Source organism: Caloenas nicobarica, chromosome 7 (genome assembly GCF_036013445.1).
Source record: "Caloenas nicobarica isolate bCalNic1 chromosome 7, bCalNic1.hap1, whole genome shotgun sequence".
Classification (NCBI taxonomy): domain Eukaryota; kingdom Metazoa; phylum Chordata; class Aves; order Columbiformes; family Columbidae; genus Caloenas; species Caloenas nicobarica.
This window is the reverse complement of record NC_088251.1, coordinates 35,871,415-35,889,047: the sequence shown is the minus strand read 5'-3', so window position 1 is coordinate 35,889,047 and position 17,633 is coordinate 35,871,415. Positions and strand designations below refer to the sequence as shown.

Genomic DNA, 17,633 nt, shown 5'->3' with positions numbered 1-17,633 from the left:
TGGTGCTCCCTGGTGGCTTTTCAAGGGTGTTTGGAGGTGTTTGTGTGGCAGGAATGGTTTGGCACACGTTCCCAGGGGTTGTTAAAGTCACCTCAACCTAGGCCTTAATTTCCATGAGTCCTGTTTGGTCTAGAGCCTGCCTGGCCTTTTGGGCTGAGACTGCATTAATCCTGGCTTCTCACAGGGCACTTCATTACTTAAGAAGGATAATATCAATCTGTTGGTATATTGGCAAACACACAGACATTAATGTTATAGACATTCTTGCTTTCTCCGAAACCCCTGCAAAGCCAGTATTGGGCAAAAGGCTGATTTCTAACTCTGATTGAACAGTGTTGTCTGGAGTCTCCTACAAGCCTGAATTTGGTTTACCAAGCTGATAAAACCAATTCAGTTTAGGGCAATTCACACGGATGATGCTGTTGGTTTTGCTCAGTGGGTTCTACTCTGGCCCTCAGTCTTTTTTTGCTTTTCCACCAAACCTTTTTCTTGGTCAGTCTGGCTGCCACTTTAGATCTCGAGTTCTTCCCGTGTTGCTTTTCTGTTTGAATAGAGATGCAAGAAAATCACGGTGTAACAACCGGGGCTGTGAGACGTTTCCAGCCTTTGAATAAGCTGTATGAGATTTTTCCTCCTTTTTTTATTTTTATTTTTTTTTTTTCTTCCATGATTGCTGTCCCTATAGGTAAAACCAGGCAAATGCTGATAATTCAGATAAAATGCACGGCATTTAGGCCTTGTATTGTTAGCTGTGGAGAGGAAAAGAGGCATTTACTACAGCTTTGCAGTGGATTCATATGGAGATGGGAGCAGAGAAATCTCTGGTGTGGGGTTTTCTCAGGAGCTTGATGCAGAATTTTTATGCGTGGCTTCCTGGGCAGCTGCACAGGTATTTATCCATGATATAAATAGATTAGCATCTTTATAGATCTATTACAGATATGTTCTCGACTCAAGGTCGCAGTTGTCTTCGTTTCTTGCGTGTAGCTCATTTGCCGCCTCTCTCCAGTCTGGGGCCGGCGATCCATGCTGTGAACTCTCCTGCTTCTCACGCTTCAGGTCCTGCTTTGCTGGTTTTTATCTGCAGGGATTTCTCCTGCGAGCCCTAATGTGCTGATACATTTCTTTGTTGCTGTTGGTGTTGTATAGATAACGCTTAAATATGTTTTGTTGTTTGTTTGTTTTTTAAATCGTGCAGATTCTAAGTTTTCTTTGTTTGGAACCTAGTAAGTTTGAGGGTGGGAAAAGCACTTGAAGCTCTTTGTTTTTACCTATTAACAGAGTTCCCCATTTAATAGGATGGGTTACTTATGAAACCGGCTGGCTTGCTGCTTCTTTCGGCTGGAGCTTGATGCTCAGATCATGTCAGATTTCTTGAAGCATCACTTAATTCACCCTCACCATGGGTTGCACAGTTGCCTCTTCGGGTTTTGTCTCCAGTTCAAAGCCAAAGGCTCACCTGCTGCCTTGGAGGCACTCTGCAGATGGGGATTTGCAGCTCTGCTGTGGAAATGTGCTTGTCCAGGAGCTGCACTCTTCTTGTCCTATAGGAAGAAGCCTCCTGCAGAAACCATTCCTACTGGGCAATGAATTCCAGTTTGATTTCTTCTCCATCGGGTGGCTCCAGGCGAGCAGAACCAGGTGAGTCCTTTCTGCAGGATGTTTATTCCTCTAGACCATTGTTGATGTGTTTGGGTGTACACCTTGTCTCAATTTATTGTCATGATTTATTTTTACTTTCTCTAGGTGAAATGTTTTGAAGATTGCCACAGTTTTCTCATGTTTCCATTTGTGATTATTTGCCGGGCGACTTCTTTTTTTGTCTGTAGATTCCAAAACAGAGTAAGTTCCTGGTGTTTAAAACCTGTAATTGGAGAGGTGAATAATTTTGCAAGGACGTACTAATCGTCTGTTTCCAGTTTTAGAGGGGTAACCTTTTAGGAATGGCATTTGCATCATGAATTTTCCCTCCTGTCAATTCAGATTTCATTTTGCAAATGTTCTCTAATATTCCTGTAAAATTCAGTTTCAGCAAATGTTTCCTTCTGGAGACTTCAGCTGCCAAACTGTGCAGAGATACTGAATGTAGAGCAGAGAATTCAGGGAGATTGCTAGAACACACTCTTGGCAAGCTGCATTCAGCATTTTCTGTGGGATTATACCAAGGAAGCCAAACCCCTTGACTGTCCAAGCTATTTAATAGTATTTTTGTGCAGCCCCAAGACTTGCTGCCTTCTTCTTCCCACCTACCTCAGCCTACTTGCTTCCCTGAGCAACACCTTTCCCATCTAACCTTCAAGGCTTTCTCTCTGGCAGAAATTCCTGCAGGTGGAGCTGGAATGACGTCCTGCTGCCGGAATAACTTACGAGGCACCGCTTGTCACAGAGTAATTGCTTCCCGATGTGCCCGTGCGTGCAGCCACCTGGCCCGAGCATCCTGCCTGCCCGACGGCACAGAATCACAGAATGGTTGGGGTTGGAAGGGACCTCTGGAGATCATCTAGTCCAGCATCCCTGGGTTCTGCTAAATTGAGATGGTTCGACCACGTCTGGATCACGAAAACTGGAATATCAAAGGATGTTGTGCAGCAGTTGAGTTCGTTTTCTTATAATAGGTGTCCTGATTTAATTCTGACAGGAGGGAATCTTATTGTGTGGTTTGTCCCCTAAGGACTGCGATGAAACGCGTGGTTTATAGCAGAACACAATTTGTTACTGGATTCAGCTATATCGGTATTATCTGTGATAAGGTGGCTTTTCAGTGATTTATCTAGAGAGGCCTCTTAGCTTTTCCAGGTGCTGGGCAGCTCTGGGATACCTGAGGACAGCAAGAAAATCAGGGACTGGCTGTGCTGCTGGTGCCTAATTCTCCTGTTGAATTGTTTTCTGCAGGTGGCTGTTGGCTCTAAACCCCAAACCGGAGATGCGAGCTACTGCTTTGGCTCACCCTGCGCCTTCGCTGTGCTGTTAGATCCCACCAGCAGAGTGTCTCCCAGGCTGAGAAATAACAGCTGAAGCACAGAAGAGCTCCAAAAGGTTTGGAACGTGCTCAAAACACCAAAAAAAAAGGATCTGTGCAGGATTCCAGCTGTGGGCAGCAGTATAAAAGGATGGAAGCTTGTAGGAGAGGAAAGAGACAGGTTGGATTGTGTGAGAAGACTTGAAAGAATTGTAGAGGGGACTGAGATATTTTCTTTGCAAGTTGTTCTTCATCGTGGAAGAATATATTATGTTCACTCTGGAAAGGCTGTCTTGAAGGCCCTGCTCCAGCAAAGCAATCCTTATTTCTGTGCACAATTGCCATCATAGAATGGTTTGGGTTGGAAGAGACGTTCACAGCTCATCCAGTGCCACCCCTGCCGTGAGCAGGGACATCTGCACCAGCTCAGGTTGCTCAGAGCCCCATCCAGCCTGGCCTGGGATGTCTCCAGGGATGGTTCATCCATCACCTCTCTGGCCAACCTGGGCCAGGGTTTCACAACCTTCATTGTGAAAACTTCTTCCTCATGTCCAGCCTGAGTAATGCTGTCCCTTGGGTGTGCTGAAGAATGGGATGCTCAGTGTGGGTCAGGTTGGGTCTCCTCTGTGCCTGCCCTCAGTTACGTGCTGCAGGTGGTGAAGGGATTGTAGATATGGGTACAGCTGACCGTGGGTCCCCCCGCAAGGGGACATGCTTCTTGGGACCACACCAGCAGCCTCACAGCCCCTGTGCCAGTGAAATGTGGCCATCGGCCGATAATTTTTTTGCCCCCTTCCAGCCTGGGATATTTTGCAGCTTAAGGGCTTCCTGAGCTAGAAGTGAATCTGTAGTTTGGTGTTTAATAGTCCTTGATGGACTCCTGCCAGTTTGCTTAGACATTTTTGATGCCCTATTGCAAGGAGCTGTGTGTCAGAACTGGAGATGTGTTTCAGTAATGCACTGAAGTCTGTTTTTCCTGTTAGGTTGAGTTTTTTGTGGTTCTCTCCAGAGCCTCCTGCATCCCCTGACCTTTCTCTGGCAGGGAGAACACCTTGCAGTCCTGCTTCTGTTGTCTCCTTTTTCCTCTCTGAAGATTTTTTTTGGAGAAGGGTGGTCCCGCTACCGCAGAGGGCGGCAGGCCAGGGCTGGGGGAGCTGCTCTGCAAACTGTTGAGCGAGTGCTGGGGTTTGGCACGAGTTCCACAAAGCTCTGCATGAAAAAAAAAAAAAAGGAAAAAAAAAGAAAAAAAAAAAAAAAGAAAAAAAGTACGTTCTCAGCTCTGTCCAAAACAGCAGAGTGCAGCTCAAATAGCCGAGTTAAGTCAAGCAAAGCGTTCCCCCCCTTCCCTGCTGCTCGGCTTTCGCTACGTTTCCCTGTAAATATCTGCTAGAGGACCTCACGTGTGTTCCATCTCGCTGTCTACCTGGTCTTGTCCATGCCCCTTGTGCAGAGCTGTTGTTCTCACAGTTCCCTCTCCCCTGGGTGTTTTCTCTTTCTCTCTTTTTTTTTTTTTTTTTTTTTTTTTCCCCTGCAGTTCAAGAGCCCAGGTTATTTTAGCACAGTAAACATTTTCTTGACAGTTAGTGACATGAATAAATCTTTTTCCTCTCCTCCCCCGAGTTTATTATTTAAAGGGAGAAGATGATTAAACCCAGCAGAACCTATTTGAGTTCTCGGTTAGCAGGAAGAGGGCGGCTGGCGGGGGGGGTCTGCCAATCCGCAGCATTTGCGTTGATCAGCAACTTCGGAGAACAGTGATGCCAGCTGCTTAGAAACATCTGGTTTTGGTTGTTGTCCCCCCACCCCCACCTTTGCTTTTCTTTTTTTCTGTTTTTTTCCTCTGTTTTCAGAGAGTTAGTGTTACTGCCACTAAATGTTGGATCTGGTGGGGAGCACAGCTTGGTTTTTACTCGAGTACCTGCGCCCTGCCAAGCTGCTTGGTTGGAGTCCAAGCGAGGGTCAGCTGGAGCAGTAAAACCTCCTGGCTGGTGGCAGGTTTCTGAAGTTTTTGCTTTTTTTTTTTTTTTTTTCTCTTTCTGTTCTGGGGCCGGGCTCTGTGTGCCTGAGGGTTTGGTCTCTGGTTAATGTAACACCAGCACGAAGCAGGGAAGGAAAGCCAGGGCCCCTCTGTGCAAAGGGAGAATGTGTTTTCCTAACCTCGGTGGCATGGAAACACCAGCAGTTAGAGTGAAAGAAGCCCCAGTAGAGTTAATTAAATGTTGCATTTAGAAGGCGGCATCAAATGGAATTGCTTTGCATTTATTGAAGTTAGCTTTTGCCCGCTGATGAGGGTTGAGTACCTGTGCTGTTCGGGATGGGAAGGTGATCTCGAATCATAGAATCATAGAATGGTTTGGGTTGGAAGGGATGTTCACAGCTCATCCAGTGCCACCCCTGCCGTGAGCAGGGACATCTTCATCAGCTCAGGTTGCTCAGAGCCCCATCCAGCCTGGCCTGGCATGTCTCCAGGGATGGGGCATCCACCACCTCCCTGGGCAACCTGGGCCAGGGTTTCACAACCCTCATTGTGAAAACTTCTTCCTCATGTCCAGCCTGAGTAATGCTGTCCCTTGGGTGTGCTGAAGAATGGGATGCTCAGTGTGGGTCAGGTTGGGTCTTCTCTGTGCCTGCCCTCAGTTACGTGCTGCAGGTGGTGAAGGGATTGTAGATATGGGTACAGCTGACCGTGGGTCCCCCTGCAAGGGGACATGCTTCTTGGGACCACACCAGCAGCCTCACAGCCCCTGTGCCAGTGAAATGTTCACCAGCTCAGGTTGCTCAGAGCCCTGTCCAGCCTGGCCTGGGATGTCTCCAGGGATGGGGCATCCACCACCTCTCTGGGCAACCTGGGCCAGGCTTGCACCACCCTCAGGGTAAAAAATTTCTTCCTTATGCTGAGCTTGAAGTGGTGCATTAGTGTGAATGCAGCTGTGGGGTTGGAGAGAGCAGCTGTGAGCTCCTCTGAGCAGTGGTTTTGCTCACAAGCAAGCCCTCAGCTCCTGTACCATCAGGAAAGATGCAAAGGTGGAGAGTCCCCTCCTCTTTGTCCCCTTTTCTCTCATCTTGACTAAAAGATGCATCTGTAAGCTGGTACCTGCTGGAGACTGGATGAACCAAGCTGGTGTCATCCCATCCACAGGTCCTGCTCTGTTGTCTCCCCATGCTGACTAATTAATCAGAAGCTGGATAACCCAGGCAGTGCTAATGTGGTCGACCAGCTCGGCGTTGGCTTGGGTTCTCTATCAGCTGGAGGAATGAGTGGCCGTGTGGTGCAAGTATCCCCTAAAGGCTGTGGCTTGGCCATTGCCGAGGTTAGGAACCTGCGACTTGAAACAATCAGCACTGTTTACTGTAGTCCGGATGCCGTCGAGGCTGGAAAATTCAAAGTAATCTTGTTTGGTGTCTGCCTGCGCCTTGCTGGAGGGGAGTTCTGTTCTGCTAGAAAAGATGCAGCGCGCACACGTGCCAAAATCAGCAGTTTTAACACATAAAGCAGAGCAGGGTCCTCCTCTCAACATCGAAACGGAGCTTCTGGCCTCACTTGGTCGCATCTCCCGCTGCCAGTATTTCAGTGGAATGGATTATGTCTCATGGTGTTTTGGCAATAGAGGATGACTTGCAATATTTCAGGTTTTCTTGAGGTTGTCCTTTCACCTGCCTGTCTTCAGTCTTCTGTGCTTCCAGTGACTGACTTTATTATCTTTGCTATTTCTAACCCTCTTTTTGGTCCCTGTCGGAGCTTGATTTCTGCTGGGGGGAAGATGGAAAAGGTCAGGCTCTCGCTAGTGAAGCTTATTTAATTTATTTGCTGCATCTGTGGGCAAACTTGTGTGTCTGTTACAGGTATGAACTACCAGGACCCTCCTGGACACTCGAGCCCCATGGTTGCTTATTTATTTACCTCTTTTTCTCTGCGGCTTTTTAAATTTTTTTTTTTTCTCCCATCTGTCTCAGTATTCCCAGTTTTAGCTCTCCTACAAGAGGAAAGTTTAGTGGACTCCAAACAGTAAATACAACTGGCATTTGCAGCAGTCAGTGTGATACAACAGGACTGGGGTGCAGCAGCACTTCTTTGTCTGGGCTTGTTTCCACTCTTTATTTAAAGCCTCTTTTAATCAGGAGCTAATGACAACTTTTGGTTGTGAGAGCTGATGCACAGGAAAAAAAAACCCACAACAGTTTGCATTCAAAGTAATGCAAAACGTTATAAATAAGAAGATCTGCAAGGATATAATCAAGCTAAATTGCCCATTGTTACTCTCACCACAGATGATTTCTAGCCTCTGCTATTTGAGTTGGATTGTCATGTAGGTTTAGGGAAAACGTGTTCTCTCCTTTATTCCAGTTACAAACCTATGCAGCAACAGCTCGCAGTTGCAAGAGAGTGGGTTTTGCTCTGGTGGTGTTTTTTTGTTTGCTTTTGGTGTTTTGTTTTATGCGGATCAAGCAAATATTTTGGTGGCTTGGATATTGTCATTCGAATTGTCTCAGGAAAATTGTCTAACAGAATTCTGCCGCTCTCTTTCTGCAGCTCAAGTGACCCCCTAAGGTGGATGCATCTCCTTGGGGAGTGTGTTGCAGACAGATGTGAAGAATTCTTGCAACAGGTCAGAGCAGCAGCCTGCCAGGAAAACAGCTACGACTTGGGAATAGAGAAAAACTCTCTCTGCCTGCAGATGGTATGCAATAAAGCTCTGGATTTTAATGACTCCTTGCAATTTATCCTATTGAAAGTAGCTGAGCCTGTAAAGAATTGGTAGCTGATGCTGAAGACTCCAAACAGATCGTAATACATTTAATACTTGGATATTTTTTGTTCTAATTTTCCTCAACTGTGTTTTACATGAATGCAACATAAATGCAGCACGCTTTTCTGTGCTTTTATTGAAATGGGTGTTGAAGAGATGGCTTATAAATTAGGCAACAGTATTCTGGCCTTCTGATTTTTCTGCTAAATGATCTTTTTACATTTTTTAATAATTTGGTTGTTTTTTCACTGGGCAGTTCTCTGAAAAGTGCAGGTGTCTTCAATTTTGGCAAGACACTGAAGCTTGCCATGAAAGTATCACAACATGACAAAAGCCTTCACGGTTATGGAAGGCAAATGCTGCTTGATGATGTCACTTTTGTCCCAAAACACAGTATTTTGCTCATTTATTCTGCATGTGTCCTTCTCTGAAAGCATTTCCCCTTTGCTTCATTGCATGCAGAGTAACCTTTGCTGAGGAACGGTAGCATCCTGAGAGTTAAGTGACCTAATTTAATCCGTGCTGCTTTCTTTTTTCTAACCTCAGAAGACAGAGACCCTGAACTGAAAATTATATAAAAAGATTCTAATTAGTACAGGACAAATAGTAAAATAAGGCCTAACTTGAAAAGGGGATTGATTTCAATTTTCTAAATTAATAGAAGGGTGGAGTTTAGACCAAACTGCAAGTGTGGCACCTACTTGAATGCTCTACAACATCTTTTTTTTTCTTTTTCAGCCTAGTTCTTGGTAGGAAGGCAAGCTCCTGGGTAGAGTTAGAGCTCTCATCAAAGAGTCATCTTGTTTGGACACTCTGACAAGTCACCAATGTCCTTGTCAGCTGTAAATGTCAGCCTGCCTGTCAGGAGGCAGCCATGGCTGAGAGAGGTGAGAGTTTCTGGTCTCACCTCCTGACTTCTCGTGTGGCCCGTTGGTGACAGGCAGCAAAATCTGGCTTTGATGAGCAGCTGGGAAAGGCCGCTGGCTCGTGGTTGAGCGTGACGTTGAGACTTCTGGGGTGCAAAGAGGTTGTCTCAACCCCCTTCTCAGCATGAGGAGCTGCTTTCCACCTGCCTTCACCTCCTCTTCCATAAAAGACAAAGACAGCCCTGGAAAGATGATTTTTGGGGTGGCCAACAATGGAGAACTCTTGGAAAAAGACTGTGCATCTGGGTTTAGCCAGTAGTAAGACATCATGGCTTGTAGCATCTTTGGCCAAATACCTGGTGAGCTCTGGGTACATATTTTTGCCAGGTTGAGAGGAAAGGTTTTGGGCACTCGGAACCTTTTTCTCCACCTGCAATTGTTTGACTGAACCTTTGTTCATCTTTATTGCTGTTTTTCTAATTCCTCTCTGGGTTCCTAGTGACAGCGATTATACCAAATGTGGCACATTTCATGTACTGTGGAAATGATTTTCAGGCCCAGTGCTTGGAGGATTGTTAAAAATACTGCTTTTTAGAAGTAAGGCTTTCTATCCTACCCACTCTATTTCCAGTCCTGTGTTAACCTGCAAAGTAGTAAAATTGCTGACTTTATGTTGCATTAATTAATTATCTCTATAGCAACATGCACGGATGTCATAAATATGGGAGTTCAGCAGCACAGCTATATGGAAGAAGAGCTAATAGATGAATGGGGAGAAAAGCCTTTTTTTTGTTTTGTTTTGTTTTAAATGCTTAAATACCTGCAGTAGTTAAAGAAGCACAAGATGATTTTGCATGGTCTCCCTCTGACTGCCCCATTCCCCTTCTGACCGAACCTCCTCCGTTATGAAGGTCCTGCTAAAGAGGTTTTTTCCAAGCTGCTGATCTGCCCCTCCACCTGCACAGAGAACTGGGTTTCTCTTGCTTGTATAAAATACTGATACCAGGAAATGCAGGCAGCAGGATGAATCCCTTTGGCTTTGGCAAAGGTACGGATCTTGAAAAGGGAATACACTTAATTTTGGCACTGGCAGGAGGTGCCAAGAGGCAGAGGAGCTGGAAGAAGTGAATTTTGGCTCTGAGGCAGCCAGGACTCTCTGCTTAATGTGTGTGTCTGTGGTGATGACTCGTCTGGCTTTTAGGAGCCCTGGGTTATCTCCAAAGCTCCTGGTCAGGCTGTGCCCCTGAATTTTCCTTGCCCCAGTGCTACTGTTTAGGAGAAAAGGCAGCTGAGAGGTGTCTGCAGGAACGGTGCCTGTGCATCATGCTGGCACTGAGCCCTTCACAACAGGGCTCAGAGAGGGGCTCTCCCTCCTCAGAGGACTTGTTTCAAGGGAAGAGGTATGGTAAGAAGAAACCGTAATTGCACTGCAGGTATAAAGCTCCCCAGAGACTGAGACCTTTTGCTTTTCTAGCTTTTTTCTTTTTTTGTCAGACAGTCTATTCACCGAACAATTTTGTTTTGCTGTTTGTTTGCCACCATCAGCTGTGAAGCTGATCGGTTCTTCCCAGTCCAGTGCGGCACTTGAGGAGTAATGTCGCTCTCCGTTGAATAATTTATTTCCTTAATCTGTTTTGATTTTTGGCATTTGACAGGTCCCAGGCAGGGTACGGTACGGCTGTGCGGAGGAGGCTCGGTGTGCAGCGCTGCTATTTATGCAGCATCCCGGCTACGCTGATGCACTTGCGGGGTGCTCAGAGCGGTTAAGGGTGCCAGACACTCTGCATTCTGCTTCATGCAGAAGGAAAAGCCGTCGGGATGTTTGCTAAGTTTTGCACTGAGGTGGAGCAGAGAAAATTCACAGCACAGACGTGATGGACACTGATAGATGAGCTTCTGGGCAGTTCCTTGGGATGAAGACATTGAGGGTTAAAACGCTTCTTTGCACCAGCCCCGATCATTTGCCACCTGGGAAAAGAAGGCCTAAATATTGCTGGTCTGCTCCGTATTTAATTAACTGTTGTACCCAAGCCGGGGAGGATTTAAGTCTGAGTGCAGGACACTCTGCGCAAACTTCACTTTAAAAATCAGCACTTTCTGCTGTGTTATGCGCAGAAAGGGTTAAGCTGTCAAACAACCTGCCGTGTTCTATATACATTTAAAAAAACCCGAAAAACAAAACCCCAAAAAACAACAACAAACAACAATGCAACACAAAACTGTTAAAGTGGAAGTATTTTTATTTCCGCAGAGAAGTGTTTATTTTGGTAGCGTGTACAAAGTTTCAGCTGTTCTAAAACACTGCAATTTCACAGCCAAGCTTTCATGTTCCCAGCCGAGAAGGAGGTGAGATACTCAAAGAATCTCTGTTCTTGTTTCAGCACTGCACTCACTAGGCAAATTTTCAAAAGTGCCCAGTTTGCTGACATAAATGAGGTTACTGATGTGCTGAAAGAGAAGGAAGTGCCGGAGAACATATTCCTCACTGGGTCCAAGTCTCTCCCATTTTATCTTTTTCTTCCATATGTTTCCTCTGTAATGAGAGGAATTATTTATCATTAAAGTGATACATAATTAAAAAATTAAAGCTAAAGTTAATGGACGCTAAAATTAGTTTACTGACAAAAATAAATGTCTGTCCTTCAGATCCTATAATTTTAATTGGAGTGGGCTACAGCTTAATTAACATGTATTGATTGTAGTCCTGTGCGCATCTATAGGTGGGTGGACTGTGTAGCAGTGTTGGGAGAAAACCTCCTCGCAGATGAAGGCGCGCTGAGATTTGCTGATAACGTTCTGAGTAATTGTCTTGCGAAGAGACAGAAAAGTCTTTGCTCTCAAGCTGTTTTCTCTCCAGAAAGCTTAAACAAAATATGTTGTTTAAAATTAGGGCTAAGAATTGGCACGGCCACTTTATAGATGGGAAGAGAATTTCTGCTCCAAAACCATTAATGATCTGAATCATTAATTAGATGCATGATGAACACAGAAAATTGGAAGGAAGTTAGAGTGAATAAAGAAGCTGACCCAACTGGAAGTTTTATTTTGGGGAAAAAAAGGTAGGCTTCAGTTTGGTCTTGGCTCCCTCTTCGCTTTCCCCCTGGGCAGATGTCCCCTGTTTCCCAGTGCGAGGAGGAGGAGGAAGAAGAGGGCAAATCCTTCCTCCCTGCGACAAAACTCCCGGCCTGATGCTGAAGACTTTTTGCCTGGCCAGTTCTACACAGCAAAAGAGCTGCTTTCAACCTTTGCAAATCAGTCTCTTTAAGGAGAATCTTGTACTCTGGTGTTAATATTTTATGTTTTGTCAATAGTGTGAATTAACGGAACGGAAGATGTGCCACGTCTCACCTTCCAGCCTCTAAATGATTCAGGACACCCTTCCTCTATGCTGTAAGTAATGTGAAAGGTGCCCACAGGAGCCCCTTTGGGGTGGGTTTTCTATGGATGTGAGAATGTCCTGGAGAAGGGGGTTGCTTTTTGGATCCGGGGAACATAGAAGGACGATAAACCTGCTGTGATGGGCAAGGCGATGTGCCAGGCTGTGGATGGGGAGCGGAGGATTCCCATGCTGAGCTGGCAGCCCTGTTTTTGCTGCTGTACCCATCCCAGTTGAAGGCAGAGGAGATGGAGAGGGTATGGGAGGGGTGCAGGGTGCCCTGTGCTCAGCACCCAACTTTTCTTGGCCTTTTAGGGTTTGCTGAACCATGATGATGCCACAGGACAAGCTTGCAGCTCCCTCCCTTCTCTCCTGCATTGGTCTTCGTGGCCACCAAGGACTCCTGGGCACATGGTGGCACAATCTGGAGGTTCAGCCCTTGGTGGGACCATGCGTAGGACGGAGAGCCATCAGCTCAGGGCCAGCTGCCGGCCATCAGCTTGTGGGCTTGTGTCTTTGGCAACTGCAAGGGAGAAAAGCTGGTAAGTGTATGTGGTCTCTTCTCTCAGCCTTTGAGCAGTTCTTTCCATAGCACAAGATCCTCAAGCTCCACTTTCTCCAGACAGGTAGGTTTTTTGTGTTGTTTTTTTAATTGAATTGTAAAAGTGCAGAGGGAAAAAAAACCCCAATCCTCTAGTCTTGGCTCACAACGAAATGTTTATAAACTCAGATTCAGGTTGCGGAAGCAAAATGTAAAATGAAGAGAGAGACTTTTTTTAGGGCTCGTCAAATCCCAGCTCCCCTGGAAGTCTTCTCCTGCCGCTGCTTTGTACACAGAGATGCGGACGGAGTGAGCAGCGATGCTTTGGGGAGCCCTCCACCCCCTTTTCTGCACCTAAATCCAACTCAAGGTGCCACTTCTTGCCCTGCAGTGGGGCAAAGATTTTATAACAACAGCCAGAAACAATCTAATTAGGTTGTGGCATTTGATGGAATGTATGAGTCATGTATGAGCCCCTTCAGGAGGAGTATTTTGATTTATCCAGCGGGCATGGGTAAATGGAGACCTCTCTTCCAACTTGTCAAGCCCATCCCTTGTGTTATCCCTTTTTATTAATGTGGTGCACAGGCAATGCCTTCCCGGAGACTTGTTTTTTCTCCAATATATTGAATAAATTCTACATCAGGAAGGAAAGTAACTTGCAATAATGAACCATCAGTGGGTATTTAAGATTGCTTTAATGGGTCACATTGATGTAATCTACACTTTTTCCTGGGAAGATTGTACTGGGCCATAACCTTAATTCATATTTATGTCAGAAGAAAATATACAGTGGAGATGGCTTAGAAAAAGCATTTCCCTGCTAAGCAGCCAGATATAAATGTGGAGATCTTCTAGAAATATGTTAGATGTTGGAGTGGGGGGAGGCTATCAAGTGTTTAGAACATTTCTGTGTTGCATAGAGAAGTTCCTCAAAAACTGGCTTCTCCCCCCAAGAAAGCGTTTGCTCGTGGGCCCAGAAGTGTGCGATGATGAGGAACTTCAAGTTTACCTTTAAGAGCATCTTGATCATATGAATCTTTTTTTTTTTTTTTCCAGTCCTCTGCTTTACCTGTGGCTTAAAAAGGTATGTGGACACGAGGGGTGTCTGTAGGTAGTTGGGCTGGTTTAAAAAAAAAAAAAGAAATCAGAAGGGAGTGAGAGGCCAGTCAAGAGTGATACAAATAAAAACAATTAAGTTAAATATGATCAATAAGGTTTGACTTTCCAGTCATGTCCCTCTGTGTGTTATTCCTTGTTGGTCAGACCCCTCTGAGGGCCAAGAGCCAGACCGGAGGGGGATATTAGCGACATTTAGATTTTTTGCAGGAGAAAAGGATGAAAATTGTATTTAAACCCATTCCTCTTGGCCAGGACAAGCAGTTCTGTCTTGATCCGCTGCAGGAAGATGAGATAAACTTGCCAGTTCACTCGGTCAAGATAGATGAGGATACCAGGTAAGGCAATGAAAACAATCCAAATTATTTGAGCTGGGAGGAAGGGACAAACATGACTAATGCCGCGTGAACGGTTTGCGGAAAATGATTTCTTCGACAAACTTTACCTTTATAGAGGCAAACTGTCGAAGGCCACAATGTGAGTTTTTTGATGAGTTCATGAGTCAGAATTATTTAATGAGGGAATGAAGCGCCCGTCCCCCAGGCCTTGGAGCTGGGTCACCCAGAGGACTAACGCTCCTTTCGGCGAGAAAGAAACTCAAACAGCGGCTCCAAGCGAAGAGCCCTTGTTCTTGAGGTCCCTCCAGCTCCTCCAGATAAAATGAGGCTGCTTAATTGGGGGTTTTTGGCTGACAGGGAGCACGTCTGCAGTGCCATGAGCTGGGAAAGCTAAATGCGAAAAGGGGGTTGGTAGCGCAAGCATTCAAGTGTTGGCACTGGTGCTCCATTTCTATAAATATTTCTAGTGGTTTGTATCTGTACGCACTTTATATTTTTCCTTTTCTGATACACTGCCTGGTTTTTTTTGTTCTTTCCATCATTCCTTGTGATACACCGGTGAGAAGAATGATTCATTCAGCTGTTTGTTCAGTGCGATTATCTCTAGCAGAAAGCCACCGACTAAAAATTAGTGGTTTTGCACAAATACAGGCTGAAGAACTAGACTTTTCTTTTTTTAAACATACATAAATGCATGTGTTGAAAAGTAGGGTTTCAGGTCAGCTGAAATGATTTGTGTTGAACTCAACAAAAAATTACAACAGAAAGTAGCAATTCTTAAAAAATCAAACCACCTCTTTGTGTGTTTTTGAAATGAGATGCTTTGACTTCTATTTTTTGAAGTGATGTTTGGAGCTTCGATGAAGCTAGTGCTGACTTTTAAAAAAAATGTTTTACGTTCTGCCAGTGAATCTTTTTTTTTTCCCCCTATTTTTTCCTTGCTTTTAATTTTGTTTAGGAAGAAATAAGCAAAACTTTCTTCAGTCGCCCCCACCTCCCTGATGAAACAATAATAATAAAAAAAAAATCCATGAGTTACATGGTTATTAACTGGTTGAAGCTCCCATGAACAGAAACACAAGGCATAAGGAAAGCCGCCAAGCGTTTGACATTTTCATTCCAGCAAATATTTGCTTTTTTTTCATTTGGTTGCCCGAGCTCCGATTCGGGAAAACGTTACTTGCATGCCTAATGATGAGTATTCACTTAATTCCCTTTGGCTTCTCTGCTTTCAGGTGGGTCTGGCCACCTCTCCCCCTGAACTGGGAATGCTCCAAGACTCCTTTGTGGAGGCCACTGAAACCTGTGGGCTCCTGGAGGACCTGCAGACCCATGAGTGAGGTCCAGCTGGAGAAGTCCTCTTGTCTCAGGTGTCCATCCCCTCTGGTTCTTGGGTACCTGCATAGGTGCTTCCCGCTGCGACACCCTCTGGGGTGCTGGACGTGACAATGAAGTGTGATTTGAATTTTCGCTGCTGTGAAAATGGAGAAATAAACCACCAGTGCAAGCCAAAAGAATTGAAATGGGGAAAGTGGTGACATCGGAGCAGTTCTCAGGCTGTCCTAGCACTGAAGAGCAACACCTTAAAATAACTCCTGCCAGCTTGGCAGAGCCTGGAGGTGTCTCAGATCCCTTTTCGCGTGGCAAGGGACACCAAAAAATTGGATGCTGCAGAGGCTGCTGGAGGGAAAACATTGGGAAGGGAGGTGACACGTGGCCTGGGCTGCAGGATGGGCACTGGGGACCTGGGCTTTGCTGCATCCCCGCTGCCAGAAAGCTTTGAAGCCTCCCCCTTGCTCGTCGAACAGGTATTGCTCCCATCAGCCTCTCCTGAGATCAGGGAAACGGCTCGTGCAAGTGTGGAAATTGCTGATTTGAAGAGTTGAGTGGAAGAAGACAGCATTTTTCCTTGCTTTCCCAAGCAGGAGATTCATGAGGTGGCCTGGGTGAGTTTTAAGGGAACTTGCAGTCTTTTCATCATATTGATGGGTGGATGGATTTTGTTTCTTGGAGTATGTTTAAGACTTTAATTAAATCAGGAGTACACTCTCTGTGATGGTCCCCTGCTGCTTCTCAGCCTCTTAAGGCCTTGATTCATTACTCAGTATTATTTTTACAGCCTAAAATAAGCTTTAAAGTCCTGTTATTGGAGAGATTAAAGTTATAACATAAACAAACTCATATGCATGTTGTTTTCCGACTGAAGATGCTTTTAGTATCATATTTAATGTTGCAAACAAAACCATTGCTTATAGCGAGCTTTGCAGCCTGGATGCTTTGAAGGGGTAGATATGGACCCTGTTTGATCTTGCGCTATTTGGGGCTTTTTATTTGCATTTTGTGGCTCTTATCTTGTAAACAAAGACTCCTTTATACGTCTGTAGATCAGGACGTCGCCACAGAGCTCTGCGGAAATGGGAGACGACTCCAGAGGGTGCAAGATGCGGGTTCAGGGGCAAATGGAAATCGGGGATGTAAAAACACTTCCATTTCAAGGTTTGGCTCATTGCAGCAGAGACTAGAGGTAACTGTGCTGGTTTTGCCATGTGCTGTTTGATTTTTGAAGAGGTTCCAGGCTGTACCCGGCACGGTTGTTGCTGGTGAATTCACCGGAAATTTGCAGTGCCTTGCCCAGAAATGCAGAGAGGTGCAATATCTGCCCCAGGCATGGTCCCAGTGCCAGGGAAATAAATGCCACAATGAACTTCAGCTGTGCATCAGAGGGCAGGGAGAAGGAGAAGAGGGCAGTGCAGAAGAGAACTTGTTCGTTTGTTTGCTAGAGGGATGTGTCGTGCTCGGAGCTGCAGGTCGGATGGGGTGGTCATTAGGGGAGGGCTCCCAGTTCTTCGCAGGCTCGCTCTTGGTGTGCGATGACCTTGAACCATTGGAAAGCTCGTGGCTGAGAGCTGTTGAGGAGGCTTTTGGCTGGTGACCGATGCCTGCTGGAGAGGAAAACCCCATGGGAGCAATGAGGAGGCTCCAAGGGTCCTGCTGCACCAGCCGCTTGGGCTTGTGCCACCATGCAATGCCATGCACAACCCTGGGTGGCATCTGGTCCTGAGCCCTTGAGTGCCACTGCCCAGTGGGATGGGAGACAGGTACCCCGAGGTCCTCTGAAAGGCAAACCTGCTAAAAAGCCACCCTCCAAAGCCACCCTGCATGGTGACAGTGCTATTTTTTGAAGCTCACGTGGTGGCAACTGGAGCATCGGCCCTTTCAGCACACATGTACAAATGGGAGGACGCAGGAATGAATCAGGCGGTTGCTGCTGTTGTGTGCGAGTGAGGTTTTTCTAATGTAGTTGTCTCTTATTTCTGTAAAGGTTATAAAAGTAAATAATCCTGCAATAACAGAGTGTCCTCGTAGTCCCTGCATAGCTCCATGGATAACTCTTGCCGAGGCTGACTCGTGGTGATTAATACGCTACAGAAGGAAATTATTTTTTTTCAAGAGAGCAAAGAACTAAAGCTGAGAACGTGCCTTGAAGAAGCTTGTTTCCTTCATGTCCCCTGTGCTCGAGGCTGATTAGCTCTTGTTTTCTTCCTCCAGCCTTAACCGGGGGAACATTGATCCCCAGCAGTGCAAGGATTTGCAGGTGGCCAAATGCATCGGGAGGTGACCTTGCTCTGCCATAAAATCCCTTCTCGCAGGCCTGGACCGCTGGGATGCCACGGGGAAGCAGGCAG

General features: G+C 45.9%; 1 long non-coding RNA gene across 1 annotated transcript; it reads left to right on the top strand.

Annotated features, from left to right (window-relative positions):
• The first annotated feature begins 1,564 nt into the window (after window positions 1–1,564).
• On the top strand, window positions 1,565–17,633 carry LOC135991006 (uncharacterized). Its single transcript, XR_010606471.1, has 11 exons — window positions 1,565–1,641; window positions 1,747–1,842; window positions 2,317–2,591; window positions 2,893–3,036; window positions 7,491–7,638; window positions 11,885–11,963; window positions 12,265–12,491; window positions 13,865–13,947; window positions 15,183–15,893; window positions 16,332–16,471; window positions 17,497–17,633. It is a non-coding gene; the product is annotated as an uncharacterized LOC135991006 (long non-coding RNA).